This window comes from Ochotona princeps, unplaced genomic scaffold, assembly GCF_030435755.1.
Source record: "Ochotona princeps isolate mOchPri1 unplaced genomic scaffold, mOchPri1.hap1 HAP1_SCAFFOLD_2576, whole genome shotgun sequence".
NCBI classification, from domain to species: domain Eukaryota; kingdom Metazoa; phylum Chordata; class Mammalia; order Lagomorpha; family Ochotonidae; genus Ochotona; species Ochotona princeps.
Genome location: NW_026697133.1, coordinates 22,508 through 44,304, shown reverse-complemented (window position 1 = coordinate 44,304; position 21,797 = coordinate 22,508). Strand labels below are relative to the sequence as shown.

Here is a 21,797-nt window from a genome sequence, read left to right as displayed (position 1 = left end):
TGTGGACACGCCAATATGCATACCGTAACAAACCCTACACGCGGCAAACTGACGTGTTCGACGGGTTCACACCACGTAGTATGCAGAGCGGTATACACTACCTTGCCAAAATAGGAATATCTCTGCTCGAAAGCTTTTCGACGCACGCAGGAGGGGTGGAGTCTTTGCACCGGAAAAATTTCTTCTCATCTCCTCACGTGTTGTTAGACGGCAGCAAGCGGCAACACACACTTGTCTGACCGTTTAACGCATAAGCGCCGGTCTTCATCATACATTCGTCCTCTAGAAATCAAGTATGAGCCGCGCATCCGTCATTTGAGAATCTCCGACAAGTTGAACGTGTCTGTTTCGAAGGTCCTGTGCATGTGGTTAATGTTGCTGTCGATTACCACATCTGCACATTTCTCGCGCTGTAGAGAAGTGCATTGACGCCAACTTAACATGAATTTTTGAATGCATCTTGTAAAGAATGTGACCTATCATACCATTTGATCGTGAGTATTCAGTTTAGTGTGTCAGGAAAAAAGCACGTGTGAACAAATCTGCACAACTACGAGAACTGCTTATGGGGTATCATGTTCTTTCAAATGCAGCAACCAACTGTGATAGGGTGTACAAGCAGAGAGTGGCAAGCTTCCTCTTCGTCCAAAATTCATTTCATGAGATTTTCCATCAAGGCTTCTCGTAGAACTCGTGAGTACTCCATCGCGTGTGTCAGGAAAGAGAGCGTGTGAATAAATCTACACGACGAGTGCAATGTCAATGCCGTATTATATTCTTTCACACGCACGTACGAGCAAAAAGCGGCAATCTCTACATTCTACCAAAATCCGTTTCCCGAGGGTCTGCCGTCAGCAAGGTTATTCAGCTACCAGGCGCATAGCAACGTAGGGACATCTCCAGCCGCTCCTTTCGATAAGACACACCGTTCATACCAGTTCTGACCCATCGCCGACCAAGGGCAGGGTGCTTTTTGTGATGATGGACGGTGACGACAAAGGAGCTGTTAACCCCTCGTAATCCTCTCAAGCAACAGTCGGCACGCTCTGGTGGCTGCTCATGAGAAACCAACCATGTTGCATGCTCGTGCCATCGTTGTCTTCACAGCTATGTGTCCTCCTCAACCTACCGCCCCCCCCTAATCCTCTCATCTCCTCAACTGCCTTCCGTGTCCGCGCTCATCTATTTGCTAAATGCTTTTTCTGTTTACATCACACCTATACTGAAAACGCCCGGAACTCAAAGAAATACAAATCTGAGTACTCACGCACACCCCGAATGTCCATACGCTCACAACTCGGAAAAGTAAACGAAAAATACCGGTGGTACTCCATGAACATCTACTACACGTATCCGTGTACGTATGTAGGAGGTATTCCTGGATATCTCCTCGCATGACTGAATTCATGTAACACATCATACATTCTGCAACGACATAACACCGCTGCGTCAAAGTTTTCTGCACTCGTACGCCTGCCTTCACTATAATCACCACCGCCTATACAATAGATCAAGAGAGTAGCTACCTACTACTACTACTACGACGACGATTGACCAAATACTCTCTCTATATATATACCAAAATAGTAGCTACAGTATAGTTCATCACTAGTATCTGTAACACCAACATCTGCCTCAGGTGTATGTCACTCAAGTTCCTTATCCCCGCTCAAAACGCACAGCACCCCTCTTCCTTTGAACGGCCTCTGTTACAAATTCCTTGGGCCGGTATCTACTTTCACCTCCGGCCATGCAGTTATTTCTATGATCAGATAGCGAAAGAGCACACGAACACAGGCATGCTCTCCTCCTCTCTCCCCGTTCTCTCTCCTTCTCTTACCCCTCCTCCTATTCTTCTCGTACCGGCGGAACGGCACCGAGCACATACACGAATCAAGTGTCTGCATACTACAAACTGGAATAGCAGACAGTACTCAGCAGAGAGGCCAGTCATACCCCGATACGTAGAAGGTTTCACCTTTCCCCAGGCCGCATATCTTGAATGTCCGGACGGAAGGGAAAGACGACTGCTCAGTATACTTGCTAGACCGACCACTCTTTCTCACTCTTCAAGTGTGCTCTCTCACTGCAATGCATTCCTCAGCCTTTCGGAACGCATGCACCCCTGGGCGTAGCCCTTGGTGGGAAAGTGTTGCAAAACATCACGACCTCAGCCATTATACATAGAAAGACGTGTACTACGTACACGTTTGAAACCTCCAACCCTACCGTAGTATACTGTTGTGTAGACTGCTACTAGCAACCTCCGCTTCACTGTCTCTAATAAGAGTCCGCGTCTGTAGGCCATAAGTTGTTTCTCTCGAGTTCGCGCCCGAGGGTAAAAGCTGAAATACACTTCATTCCTCACTGTCTATGCAGACCTAGAGTGATGTGTACACAGTGTCTGCCTCCCAGTGTCCAGCAATGTTCTACAGAAAATCAACAGAAGAGCGTGGTTTGGCCGTGCCCTCTCCTTTTCCTTTCACCTTATTGTCACTGCCCGTCTCTTCAACTGTATGAGTCTTGACCGTAGCAGCCGTAGTTGCAATGTGGCCTGCTGGAGTAGCAGGAGTACTACTAGCTGCTGCTGCTCCTCCTCCTCCTGCGGTTCCTGGTGCTGCAAACACGCTTCCCGTTGTCTCTGTCGTCGCTGCAGTAGCTCCACCCGCTGCTCCCTGAAAGCGTTGATGAAGCCCTGGGTGATTCGAAGCAGCTGCGTGGGTACCACCTTCTTTTTTCACCCACTCCTCGTCTGCCTTTTGTGCTGCCCTGTAGTCATACACACACAAACATGCCTCTTGTACATCCATGTCCTCTCTCTCTTCCTCCCTACAGAAAGGCTACATGGAGCGCATATATATTACAGAAATGTAAATATTTCCATACATATATACATATACATATGTATGCAAATGCATATATATACATGTATATGTATTCATATGTACACATATATGCACGCCAAACGGCAGAGATAGGTGGACATACATATATGCACGCCACATGGCACAAGCGGGTTGTTATACTGACGTTAAGCGGTATATTCATTAAATACGTGAAAACGACAGCCCCTGCAAAAACTCCTTATTTTCATTTGCTCTTAGTACATTATTCCTCGCAATAACAAAAATAAAGGAACACACAAACAGAGCCGTGAGAGCCCAACTCTACTATTTGGCCACTTGCACACAAATAAATTCATACACACACACAGAGAGACAAATACATGCAAACACACACATACACATACAGATACATACGCAGTACACAGAATTATCACACGCAAATGTATCTATGTATGTATGTATGTATGCATCTGCACCGTAGTTTAGTAGCTCCGAGTTCCTAGTACGTTTCCACACCGAAATAGGGCTCCATGCACAGCATCATCGATACCCAGCGCTGGCCACTAGGAGTCCATCTGCACGGCGTCTACATTAAAAAATGCCTCACGAAATATACTCGCGTTGTTCTATAGAGACAACACAAAGGGCAACAATCGCTCTTTTGCGCGAAAGCAGGCGGTGGTCTTTTTTTCTTAGTGTCATCACGTCATCACTTTCTACATGTAGATATGCGTGAAGACTACGGCAGTGACTCCAGAGAGAGAAAGCCAGATATATGCCAGCTGCAAAAATGAAAGTACGTCGGAAAGAGAGAGAAAGCACGATACGCCAGTGGGATTAATAAAGGTGCGTCAGTTAGCGAACTACACGTACGGCAGATATAAACATAAAGATATATGTACGACAGATAAAGAAAGCAAGGTGTGGAAGAAAGAGAAAAAAACACAGCAAACAACAATGACGTCCGAAGAAAATGAGTATATTTTATATAGGACAAGTTTATAAATGATGCAAACTACTTTTCCCACTACCCACCCCACATATACTACTAGTACAGCCCCCATATACACTATCAGTACAAGCCCCACACAACAGACACTATCAGCAGAGCCCCCACATACACTACTGGTACAGACCCCCTACAAACTACCAGTACAGGCCGTATACAGGCTATCAGTACAGGCCGTATACAGGCTATCAGTACAGGCCGTATACAGGCTATCAGTACAGGTCGTATACAGGCTATCACTACAGGCGCCACACATTTACACTACTAGTACAGCCGCCCTACACCCTATCAGTACAGACCCCAAGTACACTACCAGTACAGGCCGTATACACTCTACACTATCAGTACAGCCCCCCCGTATGCACTATCAATACAGACCCCATATACACAATGCTGTTACAGCCGCCACAATACACACACATAGGGAGTACAGCCCCCACATACACTATTTTTAGTGCAGCCCTCATATGTAGCCCTCATATACACTATCCTTCTTCAAAGCCCTCACACAATATGATTAAGCTAGAACAGCCCTCTTTCATACACACAGAACTAGTACAGCCCCCCAAGTACGCAGTACTTGTCATACAGTGCTTCTACACATAGTACTAGTACACTTTCTATACACACTACTAGTACAGCCCTAATACAGCCCCCCCCTACAGCCCTCATACACACACTATTAGTACACACACCCCACACACACACACACACATCCCCACACATACACACACACACACACCCCCCCCCCACACACACACACTACTAGCCTCCAGCCAGTACAAACTTACTTAATAAATGCATCCTCCATCGTGCGTAAGGCATCGACCTTTTCGTCTTTATGTTCCTTTTTATGATCTGCAGCAGCCTGTTGAAAAAGTCTCCCCAGCTCCACGAGAGCCTCGGCACGTCTGCGTCGCGTATCTAGATCTACACTCATATCTTTCACTACCTGCAAGAGCAGACAGTCGTTCACCCATTTCCGTTTCCAGCTTATACGCCACAGATAATTCTAGCGCAGTTGTTGTATTCAAAACAGGCATCATATTACGATGCAGTACAATAATATATAACGGAGTTCACAAATAGTAAGTACGCCTAGTAGTGTTTGGTACTAACAGGCTCTTAAACTTACGTATTACGTCCTCTAGACCTATATATTATTATGATTTGTAGCTTACTTATTAGATATATATTGCTGTGTAAGTCATCCGTAATACATTATGACGATTTCTAGTCTCTTCAGTATTAATACAATACATAGAAATATATTATTACGTGGTGTGGCTTCGGAATTATATCACCTGTTCTAGTCTATACGGTATTCTAGTCTTACATAGTACTATATCAGTACGTATTGTATTTATTGTTTCGAATATACCACGTGTTGTAGTCTTGGGAACTATGTACTACGTGTTTCGGTCTCCATCAATATTGAGAGAAATTACATAGTTATATATGATAACGTACGGCAGCCTTCAGTAAATTACTACGGTATCGTAGCCTTAAGAAATATAGTACGTGTTCCAGTCTTCAGCAGTACTGAGAGAAATTACTTCTAATTATATTATAACGTGTTGCGGCCTTCAGTATATTACTACGTGTTGTATTCTTGGGAATTACATATAACGTGTTCCTGTCTTCACCGATATTGAGAGCAAATACATAGTAATATATTTTAACGTGTAAAAGCATTCAATATATATTACTACGTGTTGTAGTCTTGGGAATTATACATTGCGTGTTCCGGTCTTCACCAGTATTGAGAAAAATTACATAGTAATATATTATAACGTATTGCAGCATCCAAAGAAATCATTACGTGTCCCAGTATCCAGTACTGATATATTATTATGCGTTGTAGTTTTCAAAAATATATTACGTATCCTAGCTTTCCGTGTTATTATCATATAACATAGTAATATATTAATACATGTCTTTAGAAACTTCATCGATATATCACGTGTTCTTGGCTCTTTAAGTGACCTTTTGACTCAGCCTCGCTCTGTGTTGGTGGCATAAATTTCGCAAAGTAAACGTGAAAGAAATCGGGTGAAGTTTTCGTATGCTGTTGGGGAGGATAATATGCCGCACAGGCGCCTACGTAAGAGAACCCCTCTGAAAGAGAATAGTCATCCCGCACTACATCATACACCTTCACAGCATCGTAGACACATAAATACAGATAAACGTATATGTATGTAGAGTGGCTTACTATGTATGTATGTGAAAACAGGTATGCACATAGATATATATGTATATGTGATGTATTTGTCTTTGCATGTATACGTAGAGATGGGGAGAGATGGCATCACAGTAAATTAGTGTGCGTCTCTTTATACGTCAAGAGTATTTCAGATACTGGCATGTATGTGAATACTGCCGTAGCCTCCTTCTGTACAACGTGGTGATTATACGAGCACAGAGAGATATGTACATATATATATATATACATACATTATGTATGTAAATATATCTATACATATATTTACATGCATAGGCACCTTCAAAGTATTAGTGACCACGGGTACACCAGGAAAACGGCTGCACTCCTGCCGTCTCTCGTGTATGTCCTATTACGAGGCAGATACATATGACGGTAAGTTGCGGTTGCCAGGTGTTAGTTTCTACTACATTACTCAAATCTGAAGCAGCGTTTTGTATGTTGCCACTGTCCATCAACTCCACTAGATTGTCACTGCAAGATAAGTGACCACACATACACATATACCGCAGCCCACGCAAAGCGACTCGCGCGGTAGAACGACTGCTACTACTACTGCTACTGCTGCTGGTAGTGCTGTTGCCTCTTCTGTTGGAGTTGTTTGTGCGTATGTATCTGGGGGGTACGTATAATGTGTGGAGACTAAACCGCCGCGCATGTAATACAGAACGGCTGTAGGCCAGAAACATTACAAGTAGGAAATTGTAGTTACGCAACATGAACTAACCCCTGATGTCAGCGGGGGAGGGGGGAAGCACGCAGGCAGCTGTGTCCACGGCGATGCATATAATCTGAGACACGTGATATGAGGACACTAGCAAATATATTATACATACATAATATATATGTGTATACATTACACACATTATATATATCTATACATACTACATATATCATATATAATATTATGTTGATATAATATTATATAATATATATATTATATTTACATGTCTTCATGTGTATACGTATATATATATATATAAGCAGCTAGCTAACCTTCTTGGCCGCTGCACGGACTGTGGTTTCAATATCCATAAGGCATATTTGCAGCATCGTCTCCAAAATCAGAGGCAGTGTTTCTTCAAACTGCTTTACCTGCACAGTAATAACAGTGTGCCCATGGCAGCCAGCAAAACGTAATTCTCCTAACGTACAGAATAGTCATGACACACAAAAACATACACGATGCAGACATATATATATATACATATTTATACATGTTTATATATGTACATATATATATATATATATACGTGTGTGTATGTGTTTGCGCAGTAGTACGCACGTAAGAATAGCCACCAGAAAACCGCAATTCTTCCTACGTTTACAACCACCACCATACACATACGTAGGTTGCATTTTTTACACATATATGTTTATATACATATGTACATCGCGCGCCTTCGCGTGTATGAAAAAGTATTTCCATTGGCATCCGTAACCTGCTATACGTTTGTGACTGACAAATCTAATAGACGCTGTTCACATAATTATTAGCGCTAAAGAGTATGGCGGCTATTATATGTCTGCATCGTATATGTATTTGTATATGATGACTGTTAGTATGCTGTACAGCCCCGTCCTCATATAAATAGGGCTATGCAAGTATGCGAGGTATCTTGCAGAAGCACATGGCAACTGCATACGATATACAACAGCCACACACGTAAACCCGCTTTACACTGATTGTTGACTGCCAGTGATGTGATCCAACCGGCTACTGTTGTTATACGTATGCAAGCACACATACATGAACCAGCCGACATTAATCAGTCTTCTTTGATGTGAACAAACACGTATATATGTTGTGTGTGTATATACGGTGTTCTGCGGACGGTGAGAGGCCGCCAGCGACACTTCGAAGAGGCGTATATACGGTGCTGTGTGTTCGGAGTATTGAATGGGTGAAGCGCTGAAACTGTCAGAAACCGAGAAAAGAGAAAACGTTCCTTTCAAACTGGGTGGATTTACTAGCAAAAACACAGAAACAGGTTGATACCGGTCTTCTGGAAAAACACTTCACCCCGCCTTTTTATCGTTCGTCTGGCCTCCCCCACACCCAAAGCACACGTATACCGCGGTGTCAACTAATTACTGCACTTCACGTAACACACCATATATATATATATATATATATATATATATATATATATCTGCAACACAGTATACGCAAAAGCAATACATTATCTGAACGAAGCACTTTATAGATACGCAAGGCATTCTATGCACGCAGCACATCATGTATATGCAACACACCGTAAGTACGCAACGCATAATAATGTATGCAACATACAATATGCACGTAGTACGTATGCAATACATAGTATGTACGCAACACATGATACGTAAGTAACACCTACGCAACAGATAATACGTACGTAATATGTACGCAGTACATAATATGTACGCAGTACGTAATATGTACGCAATACATAATATGTACGCAGTACATAATATGTACGCAATACATAAAATGTACGCAATATATAATATATACGCAATACATAAAATGTACGCTAAACATAATATGTACGCGATATATAATATATGTACGCAATATATAATACGTAGGCACTATATATTATGTACGCAGTATATAATATCTCCGCAGTACGTGATATGTAGGCAGTACATATTATGTACGCAATATATAAGTTGTGCGCAATACATAATATTTACATAATACGTTATACTAACTTTTACGCAATATATGCATGTAGGACATCCGTGCGGTACAGCATCAAGAAGTCCATGTGTATATATATTGTAGCTCTCGGCGCATTTACTTCCGTCTGCATATGCTACGACGTCATTACCACGTCCTGTCAACAAAAACGTCAAACAACCATGGTACATATCTAAATGACATAACATACAGACATATACATACATACACACATACACACAGAGAGACAGACACATTTGCAACATGTACATATATATAAAGTGGTTCGGCTAGCTTCTTTTTGCTTCCTTTTCTCTCTCTCTCGCGTGTGTGTGCACTTTTGTGTACTTGTGTCCAGGCGTGATAGGAGACTTACATCTTCAGCAGTACGTACATTATCGGCGCCATTATTGTCTTCTGTCTTTTCATCTTCAGCGTCATTTTCTGCGTTTCCTCCCCCCGCCGCTCCCCCATCCGTCCCGGCGCCCTTTCTCTTGCGTTTTTCCTGTTGCTGCTGCGCCTTCTTTTTCTGGCGTTCCTTGCCTCTGTTCTTCCGCTGCTCAACTGCTGCAACTGGCGAGCAGCAAGTGCAGCCCTCACTGCCGCATTCGCCGTTTTCCAACTATTCCCCACCGTGCGACCCTGCGCCTGCATTTTCGCGTACCTCCCCCCTAAACCCAAAAACGTGTCCAGCTTCCCCAAAAACTGCGTTGCGTAGTTCTCGTACGTCCACCCAATGGCTTCGATTATTGCGTCCCCGAACGACGACTGCACGTGCAGTAAACGCAATCAACACCACCACCGCCACCACCGCCACTACCACCTTTACCGCCACCATCACTACCACCGCTATCACCACCACCAAAACCACCACCGTCGCCCATTGCAATGAGAAGAGGGTCGTGCACATCACACTCAAAAACGTGCCACACTCAAAAAGAAGTTGTCGTAATAATGACTGGTACGCCAACAGGGCATATCAACAATGAAAAAATGATGTGGAACGGGAGGCATACACACGTAGGAAAACACACATTACACAAATACAATAGACAAAAATATAATATACATCTCAAGTAAGCAGGATGACAGAAAATGATATGTTTTATATAAGGACAATGAAATTTGAAATACATGCTATTACGTATTTTATGACGAGGTATTAGCATGTAGTATGTCGTTAGGTAACACCACTACCATTGTGAACAGTAGTACTAGTAGTAGTAGTAGTTGCCGTAGTAGTGCTACTACTAGTAGTGGTAGTAGTAGAAGAACGAAAAAAGCCACCACCACCATAACGACCACAAGCACACAGAACAGGCATATCGCATTAGTATCAAAACACACAATACAGACACGTACATAATATATATAGTCACATCAATAGTTACATATACATACATATGTATATATTTGAATGTCCGTAGTTATGTACTTATTTCCATATCCATAATCATATATGTAGTTGTATACACATATATATATATGTATATATTTCCGCACATAGAGTTATATATATCTGTTTCCACATAAGGATTCATGGACGTGGGAGAAGGAAAGAGAGAGAGACGCTTTACAGCATTTGTTGCATATTGTGTCAGAGGTTTTTTTTTCAAAGACGATAAGAAGACACACACATATATCCAAACGGACGAACAATATAATACATCACAAGACAAAGGGGAGATGGCCGCAGCCACGTCTCGAGAAAATTTGGGAGGCAACATCAAATTAAAAACACATCTTCTCACATCAAAATGTTCCTATACTATGCATACCCAATCGACCAGCTGCATATATGTATCTGGGTATATGTCATACAATACGCGCCATCAATAATTTCATTGCATATGTATTATGTACTTCTACATACATTACCCCATACAACTAGCGTCAACAATCTCACTGCATATATATATATATATGTATATATATGTATATATAACTATATATACCTCTTGCACTATTTGATAGAATAGTGTCGTGCGTCACACTACACGTATATGTATAATATATGTATACGATCTTATTTAAACCTCATGAGCGCGTGTAACACACGCAGAGGCTCAAAATATGAATTGTGTTTTTTCAACATGTATACAAAGAGTATTACTGTAAAGGGTGAACAGTAAGCATGTAGAGAGCTTGTACCTATACTACTACTAGTAATACTACTGCTAATACTAGAAGAATCTACAACTTCGAGTATTACTGTAAATCGTGAACAGTAAACATGTAGAGAGCTTGTACCTATACTACTACTAGTAATACTACTGCTAATACTAGAAGAATCTACAGCTTCGAGTATTACTGTAAATCGTGAACAGTAAACATGTAGAGAGCTTGTACCTATACTACTACTAGTAATACTACTGCTAATTCTAGAAGAATCTACAGCTTCGAGTATTACTGTAAATCGTGAACAGTAAACATGTAGAGAGCTTGTACCTATACTACTACTAGTAATACTACTGCTAATACTAGAAGAATCTACAGCTTCGAGTATTATTGTAAACCGTGAACAGTAAACATGTAGAGAGCTAGTACCTATACTACTACTAGTAATACTACTGCTAACACAAGGAGAATCTACAGCTAAAACTACTAGTACGAAGTAATGCTGTCCTATGTCCTGTAGCTAGCACTACTACTGCTCTCACCATCTCTGTGTGAGCATAGAAATACGTTTCATACGAAAAAAAGCCACCCAGCTAGCCTTAAGACAGGAAATACTTTCCTGCTCTCTTTCCTCCACACGCGAGCACACAGACACACACACATGCATAGACACATAATATGCACACACCTCGAGTACACAAATACATACTGCGTAACAACAGCAGTGTATAGCTCTGTAGAGGTAGACACACACACCACATATAAGAACAACAGTATATCGCTTCACATAGATACACATACACAACCCAAGACGAGCAGCATGTAGTACTAAACTGATCATAGTAAACACAGACACATCCACCACATATATGAACAACAGTATATAGCTTTGCAGAGACACATATACACAATCCACGAAAAGCAGCATGTAGTACACAATAAATCACAGTATACACAGACACACCCACAATGTAAGAAGAGATCTGTGTATGCAGCTTCACAAAGATGAATGTCCTCACATGGCAGAGTTTTTCGGCCTCGAGACGCATAGCAGTCTTCCACTCAGCCACCTGCGCAGCACCAGCAGCAGAGAGTTGCGGCGTGTTCTCTTGACCCTCAGCAGCAGCTGCCGAAGAAGACGACGACTGTGGCTCCTTCTTTTCTGTTGCTTGTACATATTCAGCAATGCGGGCTCTAAGCGCAAGCGCCAGTTTCACTTCCCTCCGTTGTTGCTCCAGTGCGAACATCTCCTCACTTATATTTTCTTGGCGATGCTGCACCAGTTACACCCCACAAGCAACATACACACATGTAAATATACTTATATACTTATGTACAACACATACAAAATTATACACACACTGTGCTACACATACACATATACATATATTTACATATAGCAGGCTTGATAGATAGCCTCATATACATATGAAACATATATATACACACACTGTGCTACACATACACATATACAAATATTTACATATAGCAGGTTTGATAGATAGCCTCATATACATATGAAACATATATATACACACACTGTGCTACACATACACATATACATATATTTACATATAGCAGGTTTGATAGATAGCCTCATATACATATGAAACATATATATACACACACTGTGCTACACATACACATATACATATATTTACATATAGCAGGTTTGATAGATAGCCTCATATACATATGAAACATATATATACACACACTGTGCTACACATACACATATACATATATTTACATATAGCAGGTTTGATAGATAGCCTCATATACATATGAAACATATATATACACACACTGTGCTGCACATACATATACATATATATATATACATATAGCAAAAATAACAGATAGACACCTATACATATGTAACATATATATACACACACTGTGCTAAACATACATATAAGAATACAAATACGTGTAGCAAGCACAACAGATATATATCTTCCCAAGTTATATATATATACACTGTGCTACACATACACATATATAATATACACACATATAGCAGTATTGATATATACTTGACGCCCTCATCTCATCAGCATATGGACATACATACATACATATATGCAGATGTATGTACAAGTATAGCAGCTTTGTTCTATGTATATACATACCAGTTATCCACATATATATATAAACCCCTTCAGCTCATCAGCGTAGACGCATGCATAAGAATGTATGTATATACCTACGTAGTGAAGCTGTGCTCCTCGAAGTCATATACATATAAGAGCACTAATAATACACTACACTCCTTCAGCTCATCAGCGTATACACCTACATACAAACATATGTTGCAACTGTTCTATATATATAGCAGTAATATGTACATATGGTAAACGCCTGCAGCACCTCGTCACACATCAATATATGTACATGCTTAACGATTATGTTATATATGTAGCAGTAATATATATGCTGAACGTGTTCAGCACATACATACAAAATGGTGAACAAGAAAAAAGACGTAAGTCTCTTGTTGAAGAAAAGATCGCGGACGTACTTCTAGAGCAGCAGCTCTCACGTGAGTTCACACAATATAAACGCCCGCGTCGCACTGTGTAATACAGACATGCGTAGTACGTGCGAGAATGATATGTTTGATAGTAGACACGGGGCGTGTAAGTTGCTTCACCTGTAAACGTGAGGCCTTCTTACTCATGTGTCTATGAAGACGTTTTTCGTGGTACACCTACTGTTCGTGCTACAGTGATATGTGCTTATGTAAGCATGCTGGTAAGTCAGTATTACTACCCGTTATAGTATTATAAGCGATATGTAACTCGCATTTACAAACAATCTCACGCTCACTGATGCGTGTACATCAGGAAAAAGCTCCTAGGTTTTCTTGCAAGTCGCCCAGGCATATTCAGCCATGTAAGTTGTCACTTGAGCAAGTAGGGTTTATGTATGTGTGGCATGTCTGTGTGTCATGTGTTTGCACTGTCCATCTATATGCAGTGCCTGGCTGTATGTGCATGTATGTGTATGTTGTCTCTGTGTATATAACTTAAGGATATCCTTGTCTGTATGCAGGTGTATGTACGCGCCTCTCTTCAACAAATGTGGTTGAGCCAGAGAGCTTCCTACACAGACAGGAAGCTCTGTCCAATTCTCTCCAGTGTGACTGCGGTCTATCCTGCTGATTCCTTTTACTTCACTATGTGTGCTGTCATGCGAAACTACGACGGCTCGTGCTCTTGCAGTGCAGTAGTGCACAGCCTCCCCCTTCACATGTTAGCTACATACTACTTACGCGCAGACTTCCTGCTATTCGAGCGCAGCATATCTCTCTCATACATATATATATCTCTATTGGGGCTGCTTCCTAGTTGATTTGTAGAGTCTTCTCTCCCTGACTCATCAGACTGAGACCCTTTTACGTTGTTTCCTATGTGTGAAAGGTCTGCTTGATTTACCTTGGGGAACCTACTCGTTATTTCTTGCTGCTACTGCTGTGCTGCCTCTGTACTACGCTACATGTACACATGCACAAGACAGATCTCTAGTATACAAGCATATTACGCACACAGGACGACAGTGAAACTCTCTGCAGAACACATTCCTTTCGAACAGGCGACTGGCAATAAAATTCGCCACGAATATCACTCACGGAGAGAGAGAGAGACAGAGAAACGTATACATAAATATGCAGAGCGAGAGAGAAATTGAGAGAGAAACACACGAGAGCATATTATATATATATATATATACATATATAGGGGGAGAGACAGAGGAAGGTGTAAATATATATATATATATATATATGGGAGAGAGGGAGGGACAAAGAAAGGGAGGAACGTATGTATATACATATATATACAGAGAGAGAAAAGAGACGTATATATAGAGGTGTATATGTTCACTAAAACGCTTGCTCTTCTGTGTAACAGGCGCTGAATGTGTCTCTGACTCTTCCCTCAACAGTCTCCTCCTACTCGCTCAGCGTGATATACGTGTCCGAGAAACGTAGTCTCCATTTTATGTACAACCCCCGTCTGTCGTTTGCAGACAGAGGGTGTGTCCGGACCGCGCCAGCATACAACTTAACACATCGTGTGTCCATGCTAGCACAGAAATATAAGCAACAGGCAACTACCGCGCACACACACGCACACACATACAGGCAGAGCCGCAGACACAAACACAGATTCATTCACGCACAACGCGACACACACAGTCACACAAACACACACCCACCCTCAACAACAAGCGATAGGTCCACAGAAAACACAAATCCATGCACATACACCCACACAGTAACACATAAATAGACACAAACACTCACACACATTCAGAGAGACTCATCTACACGTACATGTTCATACGCATCCAGAAGGAGAGATACACACACAAGTGCAGGGAAATGCACAGATCCACAAAGAAACAGAGACACACCTCTCTCTCCATACACGTAGCAGACAAGAAAGAGAGAGATTTTTTTGTTTGAAGGAGGTCGATCAGAAGACAATCCCCACGATCCTCATACATCAGAAAATGCTGGCGCGTAGATAGCGCCGGTGAGAGAAAGAGAAAGAGACAAGAGAGAGGAGGTTAAGGGCATTCCGCAGTGTGCATGCATGAGTGAGTGGTTAGTCGTGGCAGCGGAGGAAGTCACCTTGCTATCCTTTATCGACCATTTCCACAAACATGGCCATTTTGAGTTTCCCAATGTATGGCTCCAGTTCCTTCGGAGCCAAACAGCATCATGAAGAAGAGGCTGCTGTCGATGATAGGCATGTCCTGGGCAGCTGCCGAGCCGTACTGATCGTACTGCGCCCGTCTCTCCTCATGCGCCCCATGACCTGGTACGGCCTCGCCGAGCTTCTGGAATTTCCTCTTTGGCCTTGGGGTCGTCTGGATTTTTTATCGGGGTGATACCTCAGCGCCAGCTTGTAGTACTTGCCTGCGAATTTCCTCCTGAGAAGCGTCAACCGGCACCTCCAGCGCATCGTACAACTCTTTATTCGGCCACTTCCTTCCCCTTTGCACCCGTTTTACTACTACCACTACTATTGCTGTCGACGCCTTTCCTGCCTGCAGCCCCTCCCGCCTGCGACGACGAAGAAGTTGCTCCAGCTCCATCACCCTTCTTACTGCGTCCATGTTCTTCATCTCTCTCTGCGTCTCTTGCCGCAGCCTCCGCCTCCACGCGCTCGGCTTCCTCTGGTAAGGAATACCAGTTATCTTTCCACTCCTAATACAGACACACGCATATGATGATGTACACAGTACATAGTAACACTCTCTCTCTCTTTCTGACACACACACAAGCACATTTAACAGGAGTGCTCAATGCAGGAGGGGAGCGAAACTCTTCCAGCTCTTCTTAGACACATACACTCCAAAAACGCAGCACTACCAGTCACACACATTACCAGAACTTGGGAAAGGATACAGTCCACCACCAAGAACTCTTCCGTATGTATAAAAATAATGTTATTCAAGCATCATCAATCACAAACCCCCCAAAAAACCCACAGACTCAGTAAGGACTCTCCTGCAACTCTTGATATATATATATAACATATGAATGCACCAGGAATCACCACACCCCATAAGAATTTGTACACTTCGCTAGAACTCTTGCAACTCCTGATCCATATACATGTATAAATGTAGCAACAGGCACACACACCCCGCAAAAACCTGAAGAACCACACACACTAGTAAGAACTCCTGCAACTCGTGAGAGAGATAGATATATGTCTGCACAAGCAATTCTCAGATACATCACGACTTTGTGACACACTCAGTAAGAACTATATAGATATTACACACACAGCAGCAGTCACATACACTACAGGAAGTTCGTACAGATACTAATTCCTCCTGCGACAGCAAGGATTTACTACTGCAACTACTACTACTGGTACTACTACTACTGCAGCTGCTGCTGCTGGGAGCCCAACGTTCCTGCTGCCCTTCATGCTTATGTGGTTGCTCTGTGCTGTTCCTCTATTTACGGGTGGCAACCGAAATACGTGTAACATGCAGCTTTAGACTACCGGCTGCACACTAATAAATATGCCCTAAGGCCTTGTTGCTGCGCATTAAACATATACCTGTAATGAAATATTTGAGGCACAGGCGATGCCTGGTATCAAGAGTTACCAATGAAGGGCTTCCATACAGACATAAAAGCAAATATTTCCTTGGCACGCAGCCGACACATGCAGCACCAATAGCAACAGTCAGAGACTGGTGAGTAGTATCGATGACACAGCAGCATACCGTCTTGGACCGCTACTGCGATCAACTGCAGCAATTAAAGGAAACATACGCTCTTACACCGTGGGTGTCGAGCTGTATGTCTATCTGTGTGTGGGTGTGTGTAGCTGTCTCTCTCTCCGTCTATGTGTGTGTCCTCTGTGGCTGTGTGTGTGTGGCTGTGTCTGTTTGTATCTCTGCGTGGTCTGCGTGTGTGTCTTGTGTGTCTGGGTGTATCTCCCGCCGCATGTGCGTGTGTGTATCTATATAAACGCGTGTCTCCCTGCATATGTGTGTGAAAGCCGCAGTGGTTATACGAGCAGTGTTACGTCGACACCCTCGTCTAACATGTTGTCTTTTAATGCGAGAGAAAGAATTAGAGACAAGAACTAAGGGCACTGCACATGCGCTAAGGCTCAAACGAAAGACGACGCTGTGTGTGGTTCTCCAGAAAGCGGGCACACAAGTGTGTAAAAGATTGCGGGTAGAGGCGTCAAGAAGTTCTGTATGTCACTGACACTGTGAAAAAAAGCAGTGTTTCTCTTTCACTGTAGAACGGCCGCTGCTACTGCATGTCACTTTGGGAAAGAGGTAGTATTTCTCTTTCTATGTAGAAACGGCCGCTGCTACTGCATGTTACTGACTGTGTGGCAGAGGCAGTGTTTCCCTTCCTAAGAAGAAGCTGTCGCTGCTACTGCTGCAGTGTTTCATTTTCTAAGTAGAAGCTGCCGCTGCTATTGCTGCTTCCACCCATGTGCTGCGTTCCGCCGCCTTTGTTATTACAACCTTCGTCGCTGCAACTACTACTGGTACTACTAGTTCTACTTTTACACCGCGCTGCTATTACTGCATTATCGTTGCTGGTGTGGTACTGTTCATCACATCATAACAGTAGCTACCACCGCCACTTCTACGCGTCCCGCTATTACTGCATTTCTGTAGCTAGTAGTACTGCTTTTTTTGCCCTTAAAACTACTACACTAAGGAATTACTACTACTGCAGTCCTGTCGTCAATACTACTGCCTTCATCCCGCTGGTACTACTGCCTTGTCACCGCAGATGTGACTGCTATTACGCCCCAGCGTCAACGCAGTAAAACATTTGCTCGGCTGCTGCAGCTGCCGCAACTGCTATTTCTCTCCTGCTGCTAACACTACTGCATCTTCGTTGTCCTGACTACTCCAGTACACTTTCTTCTTCGCGCGTACTACACTACTACTACTATTATAACGACTTGTTGACCGCTTTAATTGTTGCCGCCTTCTTTTCGTCAATATTCAACACGTATGCTTGCCGCCTGGCTACACTTCTAACTACTACTTGTATGCCGGTGGGATTGCTGCCGCTCCCCTCTTGTATACATGTATATATATATCAGGTGCGCTTGCTACACTAGTACTACTGCTACTCCCACTACATGTACGCCGGTGGAGTAGATGGCGCTTTCATCTCGTCTATCTACATGTATATCGAACAAGGGAGCTCTTCGAACGCACCCTCTTTTTCTTGTCCCATTTTCTTCCTTGACTCCTTTCATGAATGGCTTCAGGAGTATTTACCAGACCCCGGCGAGTTGATAACCGGCAACACACACACCAGTAACAGGAAGCGCAACAGCTGCGATGACGCCTGCCCCCACGCCTTTGAAGAAGCCACCAACGCCCTGCTGCGACGCCCCCCACCGCCGGCAACACGAACAACGACGCAGCGCCTGCAGCCACACCCTTTCCCAACGTTCTTCAAGGCCGCTAGATATGCCGGCGCCAGCATCTCGTGGGCGCCCGCATTGAAAACAGACCTCCCAAAATCGTGCCATCAGGAGATATTAGCGAGTCGTCTTCCTCGGTACTACGCTTAGCGACAGGCCCCCCACTTGGAAGTACTGGCACCATGGCCCAGGCTGCAACACCAGACGCAGAAACACGCAAAGGGGAGAAGACCACCACAGAAACCATCGGCACCACCACCACCACCCCCAGCACCAACAACGACGGTGTAAAGAACAAAGGAAGGAAGAGACAGGAGGGGAAGCAGGCGACGGAAAACAGGGAGAGAACGACGGAAACAGGAAGTCACAGTGACTTGAGGAAACCAGAAAGAAAGAAAGGCAGACACAGTGCGGGAGAGAAAGGAAGATGTGAAGGAATCAGTCAACAGTGTCAAACCACCACCTCACTATCGCCCACGCTGCAGTATTAAAATGCCGACAGCTATATATATATATACATAGAGAGAGAGAGTAGGTTCCGGTTGTAGTCAATGCTGACAGCTATATATATATATATATGTCAAGAATATTATCAGCTGTAGTTTGCTGTAGTATAATGCTGACAGCTATATACTCGACCAATAATTCAAAATGCACGTAGCTTTCGCATGGTGCTGATAGTCATATATATGTTTGTATATTTGGAAAGTATTTCAAACCGCAGTACGCTTCAATATAGTCCTGACAAATATTTGTCTATACGGACAATTTGATTCAAAGGCCCAGTGAGATGTGGCATAATGCTTACAGCTATGCTAATAAACAATTTTTCAGACCGCAGCATCAAGTACACACATACAATTTTCAACAACATACACGAAGTACCGAGTGCTGACATTGAGAGAGGAGTAAAAAGCTCTTCCACACTACAATGTGGTGTCAGTAGCTAGCATATTAGTAAAGCCAGCACCTAAAGCAGCTTTCTCACCGACTAAAACACGGGTCACCACGCAGACTTTTGCAGAGTATATATTACGTATTTGAACTATTATATATATATATATATGTATTTATTTATGTATGTATATATGTATAATATTCGTTGACTGAAATATGGGTCGCCACACAGACCTCTGCAGAGATATATATTATACATTTATATATATGTATGTATATATTTACACATACGTATTGTTATTTGTACATGTATATAAATCTATCTTATATATGTATATATATACAAATATGTGCGTGTGTCGCGCGCTGCCTGAGACAAATATAGGAAGGAGGAGGAGGGACAGGGGAAAGACGGAAGAGAGGCGTTGAAGATGATGCTCTACGCTTCTTCACTCCTATGAGAGATGCTACAGTATACAGCACGAACATGGGAACAGTCAGTATCAAACACAACCAGGACGCAGGTCTATAACTTGAGAAGCGACGTATCTCGGGTGTGATCATGCGTGAAGAAGAAGACATACGTGGCTTACACAGACACTGGCAAGTGACGTAGCAGGAACCCCCTACCGCGCCCCCTGCCGCCCGCTCTCCAGTACTACGAGCAAGGAACAAACAGACGCACCCAAGTACTCCTACATCACCTTGCCAATGAAAAACAAGGCGCTGTTCGGCGCTCACTGTCATATATACATATATATATATATATGCATATATATGTACATACACATATGTGCATATATGTATATGTATTTATAATGATATATATAATATATATGCATATATATATACATATGTGCATATATATATATATATATGTGTACGTAAAATGATATATATATGTATATGCATATATATGTATATACACATATGTGCATATATGTATGTGTAATGTATAATGATATGTATATAAATATATATATATGCATATATATGTATATCCACATATGCGCATATATATAAATTGTAAGTATAGGTTATAATAATACACACGCAAACCAACCCGCTTACAAAAGTATCTACCAAGCCTACAACCATACTAAGGCGTAATCAAGAATGCGTCTGAGGCGGAAAGACGCATATCAGAGTAATGGAAATGAAATGAGTGCCTCCCTTTCTGTGTGGCTTTCAAGACGTTAGAGACACACACACACTGTGTCAAGGCGTTATTGCGACTGACGTACGTGCATATAGAGAAAACCCCCCCAAACGTACCTACACAGAAATATATGTTACTTACCACCACACGAAATAGGGTGTAGACAGCCATGCATCGGCAGATGATCGTAGTCACGTACGCAATCAAGCCCACACAGACTTGTACCCTACCTGTCATATGTATCCACTGGTCACGTAAATAGTAAGGCATACAGCCCTAAATATCAAGAAGCTTATGCAGACGTATGCCGATAGTACACCAACACATGCGAATACGGGGTTGGACTCATCACAAAAGACAACATGGAGTGCCAGGCGTCAGAAGGTGATCAGCACTCACCTCTCCGTACATGACTCAACTTACATAAGTATCGTACATTACGACATAAGGCAGTCAGCGTTCAACGCCGTAAACTGAAGCATACATATGCGAAACATCTGACATATACGTGTATGTATATGGGATTCACACCTATGTGAGAGCTACCCCCACATCAAGGCCAATAGTGCTAACGGTAATAACAAGAGGGCTGATGAGTATGACGCTGATGGTATGAGGCGTGCCCCAGTAATGATGCTAGCGGCATATAAATATGTAATATTTCAAAGGAGGAGTTTCAGCACAAATACACATTTAAGGGAGTTTCAGCATGGAACCAATGCGACGTCATCCCTTGAATATATGCCTACAGCACTGGAAACACCGTTGTAACACAGGATATGTGTCTCGTTCAATGAAAGCCACAGACAGAGACGACGTCATCAATTTACTGCAGAAAAAAAAATTCATGTACAGCGTACAAGGCAACAGGTAATTTCGACGTGGAAAGCCAGACATAGCCAGCGAATAACGAAATGTCGTTGTCAGTCCTGCAGAAACAGT

At 42.7% G+C, this 21,797-nt stretch overlaps 1 pseudogene; it reads right to left on the bottom strand.

Moving 5' to 3' along the window:
- Positions 1 to 311: 311 nt before the first annotated feature.
- Positions 312 to 15,986, bottom strand: LOC131478887 (uncharacterized; annotated as a pseudogene).
- Positions 15,987 to 21,797: the final 5,811 nt, after the last annotated feature.